General features: G+C 42.9%; 1 protein-coding gene across 6 annotated transcripts in view; it reads right to left on the reverse strand.

Annotated features, from left to right (window-relative positions):
- Window positions 1-19,405, reverse strand: part of DOCK11 (dedicator of cytokinesis 11) — a 185,620-nt gene that overhangs the window by 137,702 nt on the left and 28,513 nt on the right. The window lies entirely within an intron of this gene.

A 19,405-nucleotide genomic window follows, 5' to 3' on the forward strand; every position in this document is an offset into this window, starting at 1 on the left:
ATTAATAAGAGTAACAAGAGTGGGCATTTACCAAGCCCTTTCTGTATGCTAGACACTGTGGCAAATGCTTTCTCTGGATCTTCTCACTTAATACTCATAACCACCCTCGGACATAGGCTTGATCTGGGGCGCCTGGCTGGCTCAGTCCGTAGAGCGAGAATGAATGAATGAATGAATGAATAGAAATAGGCTTAATCTTTGTCACCATTTGACAGATGAGGAAACTCTGCACTCAACTCAACACTAAGTAACTTGTCTGCCTTCGGAGCTAGAATTCAAACCTAGGTCTGTGACTACAAAGGCTCAGTTCTTTCCACCTCATGTATCGTTTTTTCCCCCCTCAGAAATACCCAAAGCTACGAATATGCAAGACATTGAACTTGGAAGAGGATCCCACCACCTACCTTCCTATCATTTTTTTCTTCACTGAACTTATCACCATGTGATATAACACCTACTTTACCTCTCTTCCTACCTGAGGGCGGAGATTTCCCTTTATTTGTTCACTGTTACAACTCCAGCACCTAGAACAGCACTTGGCATGTGGTGGGCATCCAATCATTAATTGTTGGATAAACTCTGAGATATTCAGATTCAACCAGAGCTATGTTCCAACACACTATTCCAGACCAAGGTGGCTGTATATTAATGCTTCCTAATAACAGTGTTTTACTAAATCAAATTAAAATTACTTAAAATTTTTATTAAAAAAACAACATAAAGAAAACTTAAATAAGAGATACACTGAAACTTAGTATCATAATGGAATGAGAATTACATTTGCGTACACAGTACTTGAGGCAGTCTCCGGTATAGCGTATCCACGCAATCCCTTGCGAACAGGTTTTTTTAAGTTTTTATTTAAATTCCAGTTAGGTAACATACAGTGTAATATTAGCTTCAGGTGTTCAACACTTCCATACAACACCTGGTACTCATCATAAGTGATGCCCTCCTAATCCCCATCCCCTTTTTCCCCCCACCCCCCCACCCACCTCCCCTCCATGTGTTCTCTAGAGTTAAGAGTCTATGTCTTGGTTTGTGTGTCTCTCTCTTTTTTACCCCTTGGCTCGATTGTTTTGTTTCTTAAATTCCACATGTGAGTGAAATCATATGGTATTTGTCTTTCTCTGACTGACTTATTTCACTTAGCGTAATACTCTCTAGCTCCATCCATATGGTTGCAAATGGCAAGCTTTTGTTCTTTTTGATGGCTGAGTAATATTCCATTGTGTACACAGACCCCATCTTCTTTATCCATTCATCTGTCGATGGACACTTGGCCTGCTTCCATAATTTGGCTATTGTAGATAATGCTGCTATAAACGAGAACAGTTTTTATACCTGGTTCACAATTAAGTCACAGCTAGATCCCAGTTCCATATCTGAAGAGCATGTCAGAGTTTCCTAAGATTACTTAGAAAGATTAAACTACCCTAACCAATAAACATCAGTATTCAACAAATCTAAAAGACCCTAAAAAAACAGTATGGAAGTTCCTCATGAAATTAAAAATGGAACTACCATATGATCCAGCAATCCCACTTCTGGGTATATAGCCAAAGAAAACAAAATCAGTCCCTCAAAGAGATATCTGCACTCCCATGTTGATAGCAATGTTATTCACAAGAGCCAAGATATAGAAAAAAAAATTAAGTGTCTCTCAACAGATGAATGGATAAAGAAAATGTGGTCTGTACATTTATTGAAATACTATTCAGCCATCAGAAAGAAGGACATCCTGCCATTTGCAACAACATGAATGAACCTGGAGGGCATTAAAGTGAAATAAGCCAGACAGAGAAAGACAAAAACCACATGGTATCATGGATAAAGATCTCTCTCTCTCTCTCTCTATCACACACACACACACACACACACACACACACACAGGAATATTACTCAGCCATTAAAAAAAGAATGAAATCTTGCCACTTGCCACAACATGGATGCACCTAGGGTATATGATACTAAGTGAAATAAGTCAGAAAGGCAAATACTATATGATTTCACTTACATGTGCAATCTAAAAAACAAAAACAGGGACGCCTGGTTGGCTCAGTTGGTTGAGCGCCTGCCTTCAGTTCGGGTCATGATCCCAGGGTCCTGGGATCGAGACCCACATCGGGCTCCCTGCTCAGTGGGGAGCCTGCTTCTCCCTCTGCCTGCCACTCCCCCTGATTGTCTCTCTCTCTCTGACAAATAAATAAAATTTTAAAATAAATAAATAACAAAACAAAAACAAACTCATAAATACAGAGAACAAACTGTGGTTGCCAGAGGGGAGGAAGGAGGGGGGATGGGTAAAATAGGTGAAGGGGAATAAGAGGTACAGACTTCCAGTTATAAAAGAACTCAAGGGCATGAAAATTACAGCACAGGGAATAGAGTCAATGCTATTGTAATAACTTTGTTTCATAACAGGTGGTAACTACACGAACCATGGTGAGCATTTCCTAATGTATATAAATGTCAAAACACTATGTTGTACACTTGAAACTAATATGTTGTATGTCAACTATGCTTCAATTAAAAAAAACAAAAAACCTCCCATTGGGGTAGGGCCAGAAAGGAGGACAAAGACTTGATAATTGTTGAAGCTGAAGACGGGTGATGAGTACCTGGGTTTTCATGTACTCTTCTGACAAAAAAAAAAAAAAAATACTGTATGGTATCATTTATACGTGAAATCTAAAAAAAGTAGAGTGGTGCTTGCTGGGCTGGGAGATGAGGGAAATGCAGAGAGATTGGTCAAAAGGTACAAACTTCAGTTATAAGATGAGTAAGTTCCGGAGATCTAATGCACAACACGGTGACTAGTTACTAATTCTGTGTTGTGTACTTGAAATTTACTAAGACAACAGAGCTTAAGCATTCTCATCAAAAAAATAAAGCATGTGAGGTGATAAATGTATTCATTAACTTGACTGTGATAGCCATTTCACAATGTATACATATATTCAATTATCACAGTGTACACTTTAAATATGTACAATTTTCATTCTTCAATTATACCTCAATAAACCTTGCGGGGGGGGAGGAGATCCTAAGAAGATATACTTCATTTCAAGTCTTAAATTTGAAATTGTAGACCCATAAGATCAAATCCAGCTGATCATCCCCTATCATGTCTGTGAATACTAGTGCAAAATGAGTTGAAACAGAAGAAACAATTCCTATTTGGGGAACTCAGAGGTTTTCTGATAGTAAAATTTGGGCCCCTTGTCCTATATCTACCATGTTTTCATGGAGCCAAGTGCAAGGAAACTGACTGCCTCTTCCTGTCTAACATTCTGAGTCTCTGATCAATTGCTCAGAGAAGTGAATAAAGCCCCATCTAAGAAGGCAAGCCTTAGGCACTGAAAATAATTTCCAAGTCTTGCTTTTGGTGCCAACTATCCTCTCAATACGGATTGCAAAAACAGTCCTCAAATTTCAATGTTTAACCTGTTGAATTAGCATCTGTTAATCTCTCTGTACAATAATTTCAAAAGTACCTGCTCCAAGTAACTTTGAAAAAGAAAAAAAAATCTTCCTTCAGCTTCCTAATGTAGTTGTCAAATTAATCTGAAAAAAGCATATGTCCAAATGAATCACTTGTTTAAACATACAGTAGAAAATAGGCCTTCTAAAAAACAAACCCTCAGCTCTCTCTCTGTTTTGAAGGCCCTATATTCATGTTCTAGAAAACAAGGTTTCACTTTTCATTTAAAGCTGACTAAACTAAGCATTCTGGGGGTGCCTGGGTGGCTCAGTCAGTGAAGCTTCTGCCTTCGGCTCAGGTCATGATCTCAGGGTCCTGGGATCGAGCCCCACATCAGGCTCCCTGAGTCTGCTTCTTCCTCTCCCTCCACCTACTGCTCCCCCTGCTTGTGTGTGCTCACTCTCTCTCTCTGTCAAATAAATAAAGAAACATCTTTAAAAAAAAATAAACTAGGTGCTCTGGGTCTTCACTCCTATTTCCTTTGTCAGGGGTAGCTCGATTGTAGAAAAATTTGGGGTGGCTGTTCCGAGTCCCACAAAACTTACCCTAATGGCAGATCTAGGCCTGTGAATCAGGCTTCATCTGCTTCAGAAGAAAAAGAGGAAGGACTCACCCTCCCCCCACCCAGCCACCTCCAATCCCAGGCCTCACAAGGCTTTTTAAAAGCACAGTTCAAACTGGATGTGGAGGAGAGAGGCTACATTAGGAATCAGCCCCCAAACAACCACACCCTGTTTCTCTTCCAGTAGAATTCAGTGGCAACTCTCTGGGCATCAGTGACAAGGAAAACCTTTGACGCTTAGAATTACCACAATTTCATGGTGGCTTTGCCCTGTGGTCTAGAACATATCCCTTGTCTAACTTTGCTATTCAGCTTTACCCCTGGATTACGAGACTCACAGCGTTTCCCTTAATAAAGCTTCCCTCACACACAAAAAAGGGTCTCTCTCCCAGGTTCACAATTTTTCCTTCCTGCCACTTTGTGCCCTGACTGGCCAGAGAAGGTGCTTTTTCCTAACTCAAGAAAACTGTGTGATACCAAACGGTACTTTATAAACATTCAAACAATAGTTACAGAGGTTCTGTAGCAGCGTTCAGTAAAAGGCAAAAGCTCTTCTACAATCTGGAGAGAAGCAAGCATATGTTTCTGCCTTCTCCTCGTAAGTAGTGACAGGAAAACCGTCAACCTAAATTTGGAACCTACTCAGTTTTTACCATAAAGGAAAAAAAAAAAAAAAGCCCCAAACGGTTTGTCTTTGAACGTTCTTGCTCACGGATTCAGAAGCTCTCTTGAAATAACTTGCTGGTAACATTATTAATTTTTTATTTTATCGTTTCACTTGAAGATCACTTTGCAGTCTTCAGAAAACACTTTCAATATACATTCTACCTGTGTCTTACCACAACCTGCCAAATAGGCAAGGAAAACGCCATCATTTCAACTTCCTACATAAAGAAACAGGCTCAGAGGCTTGATGAAGCTCAGCTGTCCACATCTAGTAGTAGAACCAGGGTTCAAATCCAGGTATCCCAACTCCTGATTCTCTTTTTAGCAGTGTTTTCCAAACTCAACTTATTCACGTACAATCTTCAAGACTTTGGCATACCTTCTGCACTCTCACATACTTTGTATTTTTCTTCCAATCAAATCTCTTCTTCATTGAAATATATTAATTGAAACAGTAAGCTGTATATCACCCCCCCCATAAAGGAAAATAAATCAGTATTTTTCTAATCTCTAATGAAATAAATGTATTTTTTTCTGTGTGTGTTTTTTTAAAGGAAACTGTACCCACAACGTGGGGCTCGAACTCACAACCCCAAGATTAAGAGTCGCATGCTCCACCAACTAAGCCAGTCAGATGCCCCGCCAATAAAACAAAATTTAAAATATCAATCTTTGTACTATGGGTTTGGGACACAGGACACTTCCAGGCTTACTTAGAACCGAATATAAATAGACTCGCACGCTATAAACCCTAGAACTGTGAAGAAATGGAGAGGGAAGAAATGAGGGAAAAAAAGAGACGGCTCTTTGATTTCTAACACAGAGAAAGGGCAGAGATTGAAAAAGGAAATTCATCAGCACAGATACGGTTACAGTCTACTTGGTCCAAAGAGAGGAAACGGTGGATCCTAACTGGAAATCACTGACAGCAGTGATTTTATGATTTTGTGGTGGTTCCTTCACATCTGCTATACAAGAGGACTGATCTTCCATTATTTTAGCTGTATATGTATAATTATAAAACCATGCTTGTAATCCTACAATATGTAAATATGTATGCACATGTATATTTTCAACCATCCAAGCACTCATATATTTTTTTTAATTGAAGTGTAATTAACATACAACGTTCTATTAGTTTCAGGTGTACAACACAGTGATTCAACAATTCTATACATGACTCAAGAGTCACCATCTGTCACCACACAATGTTACTACAATATCATGGACTATATTCCCTATGCTGCACCTTTGATCGCCAAAACTTATTTATTCCGTAACTGGAAGTGTGTACTTCTTAATCTCCTTTACCTGTTTCACCCATCCCCGCCCCCCCGCCGCCTCCCCTCCGGCAACCACCAGTTTGTTCTCTGTAAACACAACCACTCGTGTATTTAAAAGCTCACATTAAGGGGCGCCTGGTGGCTCAGTCGTTAAGCGTCTGCCTTCGGCTCAGGTCATGATCCCAGGGTCCTGGGATCGAGCCCTGCATCAGGCTCCCTTCTCCACGGGAAGCCTGCTTCTCCCTCTCCCACTCCCCCTGCTTGTGTTCCCTCTCTCGCTGTGTCTCTCTCTGTCAAATAAATAAATAAAATCTTAAAAAAAAAAAAAGCTCACATTACTGGCAAGCCTATTTATATTATCATTAGAAACTTAACCAGGTAGGGGCACCTGGGTGGCTCAGTCGTTAAGCGTCTGCCTTCGGCTCAGGTCATGATCTCAGGGTTCTGGGATCGAGCCCCACATCGGGCTCCCTGCTCGTCGGGAAGCCTGCTTCTCCCTCTCCCACTCCCCCTGCTTGTGTTCCCTCTCTTGCTGTGTCTCTCTCTGTCAAATAAATAAATAAAATTCTTTAAAAAAAAAAAAAAAAACTTAACCAGGTAATTTCCACTGTACTTAAAAAGCAATAATGATCACATGATATTTCTCTGAAATCAGCCTGGCTTTCTTCTGCTTAGATATTACATCAAAGGTCATTAGTTTACTGGTAAATCTTTTACTTTAGAAACTAGTTCTCCTTAAGAATTCTAAGAATGTCTCGGGGCGCCTGGGTGGCTCAGTCGGTTAAGCAGCTGCCTTCTGCCCAGGTCATGATCCCGGGGTCCTGGGATCGAGTCCCGCATCGGGCTCCCTGCCCCACGGGGAGCCTGCTTCTCCCTCTCTCTCCCTCTGCTTGTGCTCTGTCAAATAAATAAAATCTTTAAAAAAAAAAGAAAAAGAAAAGAATTCTAAGAATGTCTCTTCTGCAAGTCTAAAGTGAACCCCGGCTTCAGAGTCCCTCCGGTAGCGCACGGGGAGGGAGACCACAAAGCAGGCGGCAAGCTTGGCAGCAGAGCAAGGGCTAATTCAAACACCTCTACCACCACGACCACCCCCCTCTGCAGGGTAAGTTTCAGTGCAAGAGGGAGCATGGCAACGACTGGTTGAGGAAATAGAATGACTTAGCCCGAAAGTCAGAAGCCCATTTCCCCCACATTATTATCGGACTACTGTTTCAATGGCATCAGACCATATTGTTGAAAACAACAACAATCTTAGGAAAGAAGTAACATACTCCAAGAGAGGGGGTCACACGCAGTGAGTCTCTCCTTCCTAGTGTTCCTCCCATCTCCCTCCCTCCGGCATGTCTCCAGACCCCCTCTCCAAGACCCGCAGCTCCCCTTTGGTTTCAGACAGGTGTAGCGGAGTGTGGAGTGCGGGCTCCACGGAGAGTATCTTAAAATACCACCTGGCACTCAAAATGGCCCCCGGGGGTGTGCAACTTCCAGCAACGCCAAAAACAAAGTGAGTTTGCTCTGCGGCACCTCTCTCAAGTCCCTGCCAAGGGCGAGGCCCCATGCCAGCACCTGGTAATGCAGAAATGAAAGAGAACCAGACCCTGCCCTTGACAAGTTCACCATTTAATGGGGGAGGTAGATAGACCCAAGACATTCAAGTGGATCCCAGACGCTATTGTAACTGCAACCCCACCTGGCATCCCTGCATCCGTCACACCCTCTGACAGCCACATCTTCCAACAAAGTGACCGTGCAAGTGTTTTTTGCACACTCAAGTGCGCAAGCCTGTACATTCACATTCGTGTCAATCAGAAAAATTTCCCTATATGGGTATATGCGGTCTCTGACCATTTCATCTTGTCTTCTACTTTTGTTGATAAACTGTAAGATCAGAGAGTAGGTAACTGTCAACAGTGGCACATGAGGATGAAGAGAAGTGACAGATGCGCCACCACTGTAGACTAGGGATTTCGAGAGGGCCCCACAAGGCACCGAACAAAAGAACCCCATCGATAAGAAATGTGTTCATAAGGCTCGAATAAAGAGCATTTGACTTTTTTATGACCTTCTCTTTTCCAAATCCCATGATTACCTTTCACCAGTTCATTTCTTCCCCTCTTTCCCAAAAGGAACTCCCAAGGACGGAAGAAGCTTTGAATTAATAGAATCTGACCACGATGCTGGGGGAGGGATGGGCATCTTCCCAGTTAGTACAACCCAACTTGGCAAAACAGACATGAACATATTTTCATAAAGATTGTTTTTCAGGGCAAATCTTGGCACAAAAAAACCCACATACAAATTGCATTCAAGACATCAACCTTTCTTAAAGCAAACAGCGAAGGGAAAACTGTTTTACTTTTCATGAGACCATCGCGTCATGCTTATTCCTAATCCACACCTTGGCTCATGTGATTCCTCCGACAGCCCAACCTCCAGCCTCTCTCGCCTACAGCTCTGACGGTCTTTACCAACCACTGGTGGCATTTACTCACATATAGCACACAGCTGCTTTGTGGGTGCTTTGCGTATTTGTCTCCTCAGCAAGATCATAAACACCTGGGGCGGGGGGACCTGTGCCTTGTACGTTCTCTATCACTTACGCTGAGCATGACCATATACCAAGTCTAGCCTTTTGTATCTTGTTATCTCATTGGATTCTTTCCAAAACCCTGCAAGGGAGGGTCTTTTATTATGCCCATTTTACAGATAAGGAAATTGGGGCTCAGGCAGGTCCAGTGTCACACATTAGTGAAACAGGATACAAACCTATTATCCAATGGAGCCCAGAAAAAGTCTTCTTTTTTTCCTTAAGATTTTATTTATTTACTTATTTGAGAGAAAGAGAGCACACAAGCAGGGGGAGAGGCAGAGGGGGAGGGAGAAGCAGCCTCCCCGCTTAGCAGGGAGCCCATGTGGGGCTCGATCCCAGGACCCTGGGATCATGACCTGAGCCCGAGGCAGACACTTCACCGACTGAGCCACCCAGGGGCCCCCAGAACCAATCTTAACCATGACACACATAAACCTCTGTGCACCAAACTTAACAAAAACAAAACATTCCCCCACTACATTTTGCTTCCTCGGACAGACTGTGCATTTTAGGATTTGCCAAAGCTTACTCAAACTACGCTATCATTGTTACCAAAGTGAGATCTTGCCTTCTCATTGCCCTGATGACGCTGAGCATGACTGGCTCGGAGAGCTAGCAATGTAATTGGATAAGGAGTTTTGCATTTCTGAGCTGTTGCTTCCAATTTAGCATTTGCCATCAATGAGTAGGAATTTGCACCTCGGGTCTTTTACTTCGGAGAAAGGAGTTGGCATGTTCGACTTCAAGAGAGTAAGAATCATGCTATTCCTTATGTTCCACAAAAGAGTGAAACCATGTGATAATTGACTTTCTCTGCTTGACTTATTTCACTTAGCATAATCTCCTCCAGTCCCATCCATGTTGATGTAAAAGTTGGGTATTCATCCTTTCTGATGGCTGAGTAATATTCCATTGTATATATGGACCACATCTTCTTTATCCATTCATCTGTTGAAGGGCATCCCGGCTCTGTCCACAGTTTGGCTATTGCGGACATTGCTGCTATGAACATTGGGGTGCATATGGCCCTTCTTTTCACTACATCTGTGTCTTTGGGGTAAATACCCAGTAGTGCAATTGCTGGGTCATAGGGTACTTCTATTTTTAAATTTTTGAGGAACCTCCACACTGTTTTCCAAAGTGGCTGTACCAACTTGCATTCCCACCAACAGTGTAAGAGGGATCCCCTTTCTCCACAACCTCTCCAACATTTGTTGTTTCTTTCCCTGTCCATTTTTGCCATTCTAACTGGTGTAAGGTGATATCTCAATGTGGTTTTGATTTGGATATCCCTGATGGCTAATGATGATGAACATTTTTTCATGTGTCTGTTAGCCATTTGTATGTCTTCTTCGGAGAAGTGTCTGTTCATCTCTTCTGCCCACTTTTTGACTTGATTATTTGTTTTTTGGGTGTTGAGTTTGAGAAGTTCTTTATAGATCTTGGATACCAGCCCTTTATCTGTAGTGTCATTTGCAAATATCTTCTCCCATTCTGTGGGATGCCTCTTTGTTTTGTTGACTGTTTCCTTTGCTGTGCAGAAGCTTTTTATCTTGATGAAGTCCCAGAAGTTCATTTTTGCTTTTGTTTCACTAGCTTTTGGAGATGTATCTTGAAAGAAGTTGCTGTGGCCGATGTCAAAGAGGTTACTGCCTATGTTCTCCTCTAGGATTTTGATGGATTCCTGTCTCACATTGAGGTCTTTCATCCACTTTGAGTTTATCTTTGTGAATGGTGTTAGAGACATTAGGAGAAGGAAGGGAAAAATGGAGGGGGGAATTGGAGGGAGAGATGAACCATGAGAAACTATGGACTCTGAGAAACAAACAGGGTTTTAGAGGGGACGGGGGAGGGGGGATGGGTTAGCCGGTGATGGGTATTAAGGAGGGCACGTACTGCATGGAGCACTGGGTGTTATATGAAAACAATGGATCGTGGATCACCACATCAAAAACTAATGATGTATTGTATGGTGACTAACATAACATAACAAAATTAAAAAAAAAAAAAGAGTAAGAATCAAATTACCAACAACAACAACAACAACAACAGTAAGACATTGTCAAGGCACCGTATCTAATTCATCTGAGTATCCTCCACAGAACCTAGGAGAGAGCGGTGAGAACTATAAAGCCAGAAGCTTCTGTGGTTCGTGAGGGATAACCAGCTGAATAATACAAAGAGACTGATCTTACGTGTATGCCTTCCAAGCCAAAATGGCAGCACACAAGGAAAGCTACCACTTTCAGAATGTATTTTCGGATCTCAGCTTTAATTTAAGAACAACTTACTATTAAGTGAGATTTTAAAGGTATTTAAATCCAACACAGAAAACACTGAGGAAAAATAAAACTCATTTTTTTCTCCTCTTTAGAGTTTGTGCATAGGGAGGAAACCTTTTTATTTTCTGTACTTTTTTTTAAGACTTTATTTTTAAGTAAGCTCGACATACAACACAGAGCTCGAACTTACAACCCGAGATCAAGCGCCGCCCTGTGCTCTCCCCGCTGAGCCAGCCAGGCGCCCCAGGGAGGAAACCTTTTTAAATGTCAAATTACTTCCCTTTTCCAAGTCTATTTAGCTATTCATGTAAACTCAAGAACTATTTTTAAAAACCTATGAAGAATTTATATTTTTTAATAACGAAATAAACAGGTCGGTATATATACTATATGATTAGTTCACTCCGTTAACAAGTGTTTTTCATTACAGCCAACTCAAATATTATGCAAATCATCTAGATTATCTGTAAATGAATAAACAGAATTTCGATGAACTCTATCCCCCCCACAGCTTCATTTTAACCACTAATTATAACTTGACTCAACCGGCTGGCTGACAGGTAAGAAAACTGATTTGAATTCAATCACTCCTGACTTTCTGTGTTCGCTTTGTGCTAATAAGCATGTAAATGACTCAAAGAGAAGACAAAAAGGTAAAAATGAAGAGAAAGGCTTGAATAAATTGAGAGAATGGCAAAGTACCTTTTTAAAACTAAAAGAATATTTTGTTTCTGTTGTTTAGCAAACCACTGTTGACACAAAAAGAAAAAAAATGTGTCTTCATTGTACATAATAGCTTTCTAACAAATCAAAGAGTTTAACAAGCCCATATAGACACCCAAAATTATTGCAGAAAAATCATTAATGCAAGGAGAAATTAGACTATCCTCATTCTGTGTCCATCAAATAATATAACCTGCCTTGGATCTTGGTGCCCACTGCAAACCTAAAACAAAAAAGAAACATCCTTGACTTTTTCCTGAGTTTCACAAACAGAACTATAACATACCTTGCATTCTTAAGCAGAACAAAATGTCAAGTGCATTGATGTTCTATAGGTATGTAGGTTTAGCCAGCTACATTACTTATGTTCAATAACAATACAAAAACTGGGCGCCTGGGTGGCTCAGCGGTTAAGCGTCTGCCTTCGGCTGGGGTCTTGATCCCAGGGTCCTGGGATTGAGCCCCACATCCGGCTCCCTGCTCAGTGGGGAGTCTGCTTCTCCCTCTCCCACTCCCCCTGCTTGTGTTCCCTCTCTTGCTCTCTCTGTCAAATAAATAAATAAAATCTTTAAAAAAAACACAAAAACCTAAAAATAATATATACAGGGGCACCTCGGTGGCTTAGTCAGTTAAGCATCGGACTCTTGGTTTCCGCTCAGGTCATGATCTCAGAGTCCTGAGATCGAGCCCCACTTGGGGCTCTGCACTCAGCAGGGAGTTTGCTTGAGATTCTCTCTCCCTCTGCTCCTCCCCCTGTTCCCGTGCGCAGGCTTGCTCTAAAATAAATAAATAAAATCTTAAAAAAAAAAAAAAGGTCCTGTTTGTGTCATTTAACATAGCAAAGCAAGTCTATTTCGTTACAAAATCTCAGTAATCTATAAAGCAGCCACATATCATTTTTGACTCTGGATCTGGCCATTGGTCTACCCATCCCATTAATTTGCTCCTGATAATGGAGTAACAAAAACTGAGAGGCCCCATTCTGAAAAAACAACCTTGAAAGGGGGCAAAAATGCATCTTCCTCCAAATATTTTCATTTTCCATAATCGGTCATATTGGATCCATCCATTAACTGAAATTCTCTCTGCCATTTTGAACCTACCAGTATTTTCTGTCTATACCACTTTATGACATAATATATTCTAAAAGCTATTTCAGGTAAATAAAAGGATAGCTCCTTTGATTTTTCTTAAGGTTACATCTTTAAAATGTCAGGAGATGCCCCATTGCTTGGCATAACATTCCAGTATATGGTGACCTGATCCACGTTTATCCTATCTACCCACTTGGATAAAACGGGCACACCTTCTTTAGCTAGGTTCTGTCTTTTGGTGAGGTGAGGAAGGAGTCTATAGATGGTTGCCAAAGCCCTATCATCCTTAACATCCCCTGGGCAGACTGTCCTCAGTGTCCCATCTACCATCACTCCCATGTTGCTTTAGCTGAGTGTAATCAAGCTCAGAACCTACTCTCCTATTATATGTTTCAGTTATTTCCCCAGCTCTTGAAATTCATCTCTCACTTTCCTGTCCACATTATCCAGCCTTATGGGATATCTCACTGCAGTATGGCTCCCAAAGCTTGGCCTCTCTCAACTCCTAGGAAAGGGTGTTAAGTCAACATCAGCATCCCTCAGGTAAACATCCCTTCGATATTCAGCTTTTTTACACATCTTCCTCTAAAAAAACCAACAAACAAACAAAAAACACCTGCCTGCCCTATCTATAATCTTTGTTTCCTTCTTTAAACCAATTCCCTCCCTATGACAAACTCTGTCACCAGAGATATCATTTACAGTAAGAATCATAGGGGTTGACCCCTATGAAAGGTTTTCTGAATGTCTTAAGTAAATAACCTTGAGGTGATAAAAAATATTCTAGAATTGATTGTGGTAATGGTCGCACATATCTGTGAATACACTAAAAGCCTTGGAATATACACTTTTTTTTTTTGCCACTGCTGCTATTTTTTGTAATTTTGTAGGTGTTTTTTTCCTATGTGTATTAAAAATAGTTGTGAGCCATCATATGCATGGGATAGTTATTTCGTGTAAAATTTGTGTCCCACGTTTTCACTTAACATTATTGCCTGAGCATTTTCCACATCACTTAAAATTATTGAAAAATATAATTTTCATAACTGCAAAATATTCAGTCTTGGATATTTACTACATCACTCATGTAATTATTCACCCATTGTTGGGCATTTACATTTTTAAAAAATTTGCTTATCGATAGTTTTTTTCCTTTTTTGTCACTTTTTTTTTGAGTAGTTGACACACAATGTTACATTAGTTTCTGGTGTACAACATAGTGATTTGCCAAGTTTATACATTATGTTATGCTCACTACAAGTGTAGCTCCCATCTGTCACCATATGACGTTATTACAATATCTTTGACTATATTCCCTATACTGTGCCATTTATTCCCGTGACTTATTCTTTCCATAACTGGAACCCTGTATCTCCCACTCCTTCACCCATTTTGCCTGACCCCCATCCTGAAATACACACTTTAATGGGTGAGTTGTATGGTATATGAATTACATCTCAACAAAGCCATTAAGAAAGCTAAAAGAGAGGGGCACCTGGCTGGCTCAGTCAGTAGAGCATGCGGCTCTTGATCTCAAGGTTGTGAGTTTGAGCCCCATGTGGGGGGTGTGGAGCCTACTTAAAATAAAAAAAATAAATAAAATAATAAAATAAAAAGAAAGCTAAAAGAGGAAAAAATAACATACCCAGTTTCACTTCCTTATATCTAAAAAATCCCTCCAGTATTTAGTAAGAGATGAGCTCCCAGTACACAAACATCATGTGGCTCCTCACTAGAATGGGTAGGTGTCAATGTTTGAGGATCCTACGCCTTAGTCATAGATTCCACTGACTGGCCTGTTACAAAAGTGAAGCTTGCTGCCCCGTCATTCCCTGAGGACTCTCCTGGAACTCTTTTTTTTTTTTTTTTAGATTTTATTTTTTTATTTGTCAGAGAGAGAGAGCACAGAGAAAGCACAAGCAGGGAGAGAGGCAGAGGGAGAAGCAGGCTCCCCACTGAGCAAGGAGCCCAACCAGGGATCCCAGGACCCTGAGATCATGACCTGAGCTGAAGGCAACCGCCCAACTGATTGAGCCACCCAGGCGTCCCTCTTCTGGAACTCTTATAAACAGAAATACAAGACACACAGCTTAGTTCTACACTGTCACTGAGCATCAACCAGGGTCCAGACAGCGGGCTACAAAGCTCAGAAAACCGAGACAGGCAAGATGGGGGCCCTGTCTTTCAGGAACTCATGCGCTTGGGGGCAAGACAGCCCTAAACAGAGTTAAAATACGATGGGGTAAGGGCCAGGATGGGGGCCACAGGGTGCTGTGGGGATCCAGGTAAGGGAGAGATGAGCTCCACTGGGGAGGGGAGCTCAGAGAGGAGGCGGCGTGGGCGCTCAGCCTCCAGCACTGAATAAAAATGCCCGTGGCAGACAAAACGAATAAAGGCGCCACAGGCAGAGAAGAGAGGGTAAGTAATAGCACGGAGGAATAAAAGCCTGTGTTCAGCGAGTTGGGGGACACACAGAATGGGGAGCGATGGCAGAGATGAGCCGGAAAGGCACGTTTTTGAAGGGCCATGTATGCCAAGGCAATGAGCTGGACTGTTTCCTGGTGTAGGTGAGGGGGAGCCGGCAGAGGTTTTGAAGGAGGGGAATGACACGAACAGATGTTTTACTCATATTTATGCACTGAAAGCCAGAAGGTCAGCGCTAGTGGAAATTAATCCATAAAATGACAGCATAGGCTGAAAATTTGCCCCATTGTCTACATTTTCCAGGAGCAATACACTGAATTATGGAAAACTACTCATTAGAGTTGCGTACAAAACTACTGAGGAAAAATAAAGCGAGGGCTCTGTGTATGTGAAGAGACTTTCCTTTAAAAAGAGAGAGAGAGAAATACTGACACCTTCCTCATGTGACAGAGATGAAATCAGCCTGAACATTTCATTTTGAAGAAAAAAAAAATCAGCTGCCAATCTGCACTTATTTTGTTTCCAACACCTTTGCAATGGCTGATCTGATCCAAAATGGTTAAACTTTGGATGAAACACAAGTTGGATCACAGTATTCCTTTGTTTAAAGGCCTTCAATGGCTTCACCGTAGCCCGCTGTCTAGCAAGGCTGTTTAGCAAGTAGTCAAACTGTTTAGCAAGGCTTCTAAGATCTGGCCTCCACCCCCAGCCTCCAACCAGGGTGGGCGAGTGTCCTAATAGGCCCTATTACCCCACCTCTGTTAATCCTGCCCCTCTGCCAGTCCTCCCCCCAACCCCACCCCAAGACTCCAGGAAGCTGCCCATCTCTCTAGGCGCGGATGGCCACTCCCTCCTACCCACTGCTACCCTCCCCAAACCTCCTCAAACCCAAAGCTAACACCCGTATTTCCTTCCCCACTAGTCCTATCTCAAGGTGCTAAGGGGCAGTGCCTGTCCATTGCCCCCTCCTCGCCCCACTACAATTAAGGCTCTGTGCTTCATCTTTGTCTTAATTGCTGCTCTACTCCCGGCATCCCAAAAGTGTGTCTTGAATGGTTGAAGGAGCAAACCACAAATCCACTGGCCCTATCTCTCGGACCCTCAGCATTAAGCTTTTCTGCCTCTTCCAAGTTTTCCAGATGACGACCGATCGCAATCTGCAAACTGCTCACTGAAATACACACATCTGAGTTGCTGTCCAAAGGAGCCCCGCTACTGAACACTTCAACGACATGAATCATCGCTCGGTACTTTCTCTTTTGCTAAATGCACAGCGTCGTAGATGAACCAGGCACTCCTACCCAGAGATATACAGGGTCAGGAGGGAGAACATCGTTTCGGCTGGGCATTCGAGTTAAACCTTGAAGTGGATGACTCAAGTCGAAGGCCATTTGTGCTGGTAACAGTGTCCCCGCTGCCGAACTTCCTTCTAAACAACCTCTCTCTCTCCATCGCCCTCGCCCGTGAGCTCCCATTCATTACTCTGCGGAGCTGAGTGTGCCCACCAGTATATTTGCTGGCTTCCCCCCACCCCAAAACTAATCCAAAGTGCACACGTGCCCTGTCACATGTGCCCAGAAGCAAGAGCAAGAAGCACTCCCCTACCCTCTTAACTAAGTGCCCACATTCTGCGGTGCCAGCCCTCGGCCCGTGCAAATGCCACCGGTGAGCCTTTAGCCTTAGAACAGCCTTGTCGGGGCGCCTGGGTGGCTCAGTCGTTAGGTGTCTGCCTTCGGCTCGGGTCGTGATCCCGGGGTCCTGGGACCGAGCCCCACATCTGGCTCCCTGCTCGGCGGGAAGCCTGCTTTTCCCTCTCCCACTCCCCCTGCTTGTGTTCCTTCTCTCACTGTGTCTCTCTCTGTCAAATAAATAAAATCTTAAAAAAAAAAAAAAAGCAACTGCCTTGTCCCCACAGACCTCTACCTATAGCAGGTGGCAGAACCACCGTCATAATGACAAAACTAGGTCCTTCCCAGGAAAGACTCTCTCGACCTTCTCCCCCAGTACATTCTTCAACTAGGCTAGCATAACCCTTGCCCATCCTCTCCATACGACAGCGCATTCCTGTCTTGCTTTCATTTTCGATTCAGCCTGGACCCCATGGCCAACAGCCCCCTCACTAACCCCTTGTCATTCGGAAAAAACTGTCCAGGGCCACTCCCCAGCCCCGGATCAAACGCCCTGCTTCTTTTTTCTTTGCTGCTGCTGGAGAAAATCCTGACTGGGAGCTCAGGGACTTCATTTATAAGGATACAAATCCTCGGCTCAGCCGGGCTCTTAGCCCCATCCTCAAGGCTTTCACTTACTCCCTGTTGAGTTCCCTCTGACCCATACAAGAACAGGCAGGACACTTGAGGCTTCACAAAGGGAAATCTCCTCTCTCACACAGGGGCGTCTTGAGTGATTTGCATAGACTGATGCAAGGGCTCTAGGACTGAAACAGATGTCCCCATGCTGATGCTAATCCGCATCTAACTCTACAGCATTCCACATTTACTTGGCAGCCAACCCCTACTTGGGTGCCCCTTTCTCCTTTCCTAAACAGCCTCCTAATCTGGGGTCTTAAGTGATCCTTGGACAGGATGGGAAACTCTGAAATTATATGGAAAACGCTAGATCCTTTTTTCTAGGAAAAAGCCTCCAAGCACTTTCCAGAATCTCAAAGGAGTGTGTAACCCAAGAAAAGTGAAGATACACTGCCTTCCTAACTTCATATAAACAGGTTGCATGCATGTTATAGAAGATTTGATGGTTTGTGTCATTATAAAGCAATGCATGTTCACTGAAGAATTTTTAATCCAAAAATAGAAAACAGAAAATAAAAGTCATTTAGAGTCCCACCATCCACAGATGGCCACTGTCACTATTTTGATGCTCCTCTACCTTTTTTCTGTATTTTTCTCCTTCCAAATTGGAAGCCCACTCCTCTTGATTTCTGATAGCTATGGTTTTCCAAATCACATAAGAGAAATCCCAGAGTATAGAGAATTGGGAAACAGTGTTCAAGAATCTCTTTGATTTCCAAGACGCATCCACCCATAAGCCATTTACTGAGCACCTACTATGTGCACAACACACTACCCCAAAAGTCAGAGGTAAATCCTTATCCTAGTTTCTCATACAAGGTGTTAAAAATTCTAGGGATTTCAATAGGTAATGTGAAGATCCAGCCTTAAAGAGGGAACCCTTTATTTATTTATTTTTATTTATTTATTTAGAGATGGGGGGCAGAGGGAGAGAGAGAATCTTAAGCAGGCTCCACACCCAGCACGGGGCTCCATCTCACATCCCTGAGATCATGACCTGAGCCAAAATCAAGTCAGACGCTTAACCGACTGAGCCACCCAGGCACCCCCAGAGAGGGAACCTTTTTAAAATGACAGGACCTGTATCAACGTGGCGGGGGGGGAAGGCAGGCGGCAACAATGATGTAATTAGAGAATTGATGAAATGCAACTAAACCATTAGAAGTCAGGGTTTTTTTTAAACGATAGTTTTCCCTTATGACCAAAATGCGGACTCTCATCTAATGATAAAAAGACATCCACGATGAAAATCAATACGTGTGAGGTGGGGGACGGCAGAGAAAAGGCCGGGATCATCTCACATGACTCATGAACTCATTCCCTGTGTGTTGAGCAGTTAGGGAGTGTGGACTCCTATGCTGGTGACTTTTCAAAGGCCAGCACTGTTGGCATTTGTCATTCTGCCGTGTTTAAGGGGGAAGATCGGTGTAATTACTTTCCCGCCACTGCTTGCCTACTTCCCAAGAAGATACTTCTGGCAGAACAGGATTACTGCTTCTCTCCTTTAATCTATAGGCAGAGGATGGGCCCCCTGAAAGAATTCTTGCCATTAAAGTCTATTCTCTACAGTCCCTTTTCATCCCGCATTTAAATAACATCCCATTTTTGCACTGGGAAAGCGAATCAATCTCTTGGCAGAATTCAAAGCGGCACCGGGGGGCACCTGGGTGGCTCAGTCGTTAAGCGTCTGCCTTCGGCTCAGGTCATGATCCCAGGGTCCTGGGATCGAGCCCCGCATCGGGCTCCCTGCTCAGCGGGGACCCTGTTTCTCCCTCTCCTACTCCCCCTGTTTGTGTTCCCTCTCTTGCTGTGTCTCTCTCTGTCAAATAAATAAATAAAAATCTTTAAAAAAAAAAAAAAAAAAGCGGCACCGGGTGAAATGCTTAAAAGCTTTCTGTCTCCGTCACCCCCTCCCCCTTGCTAAACCACCAGGCCTTTTCCTCTTTCCTGCGACCATCGGAGGCTTCAATCCAGGTCCAGGCCAGTGAGTTTCC

Source organism: Halichoerus grypus, chromosome X, assembly GCF_964656455.1.
Source record: "Halichoerus grypus chromosome X, mHalGry1.hap1.1, whole genome shotgun sequence".
NCBI lineage: Eukaryota > Metazoa > Chordata > Mammalia > Carnivora > Phocidae > Halichoerus > Halichoerus grypus.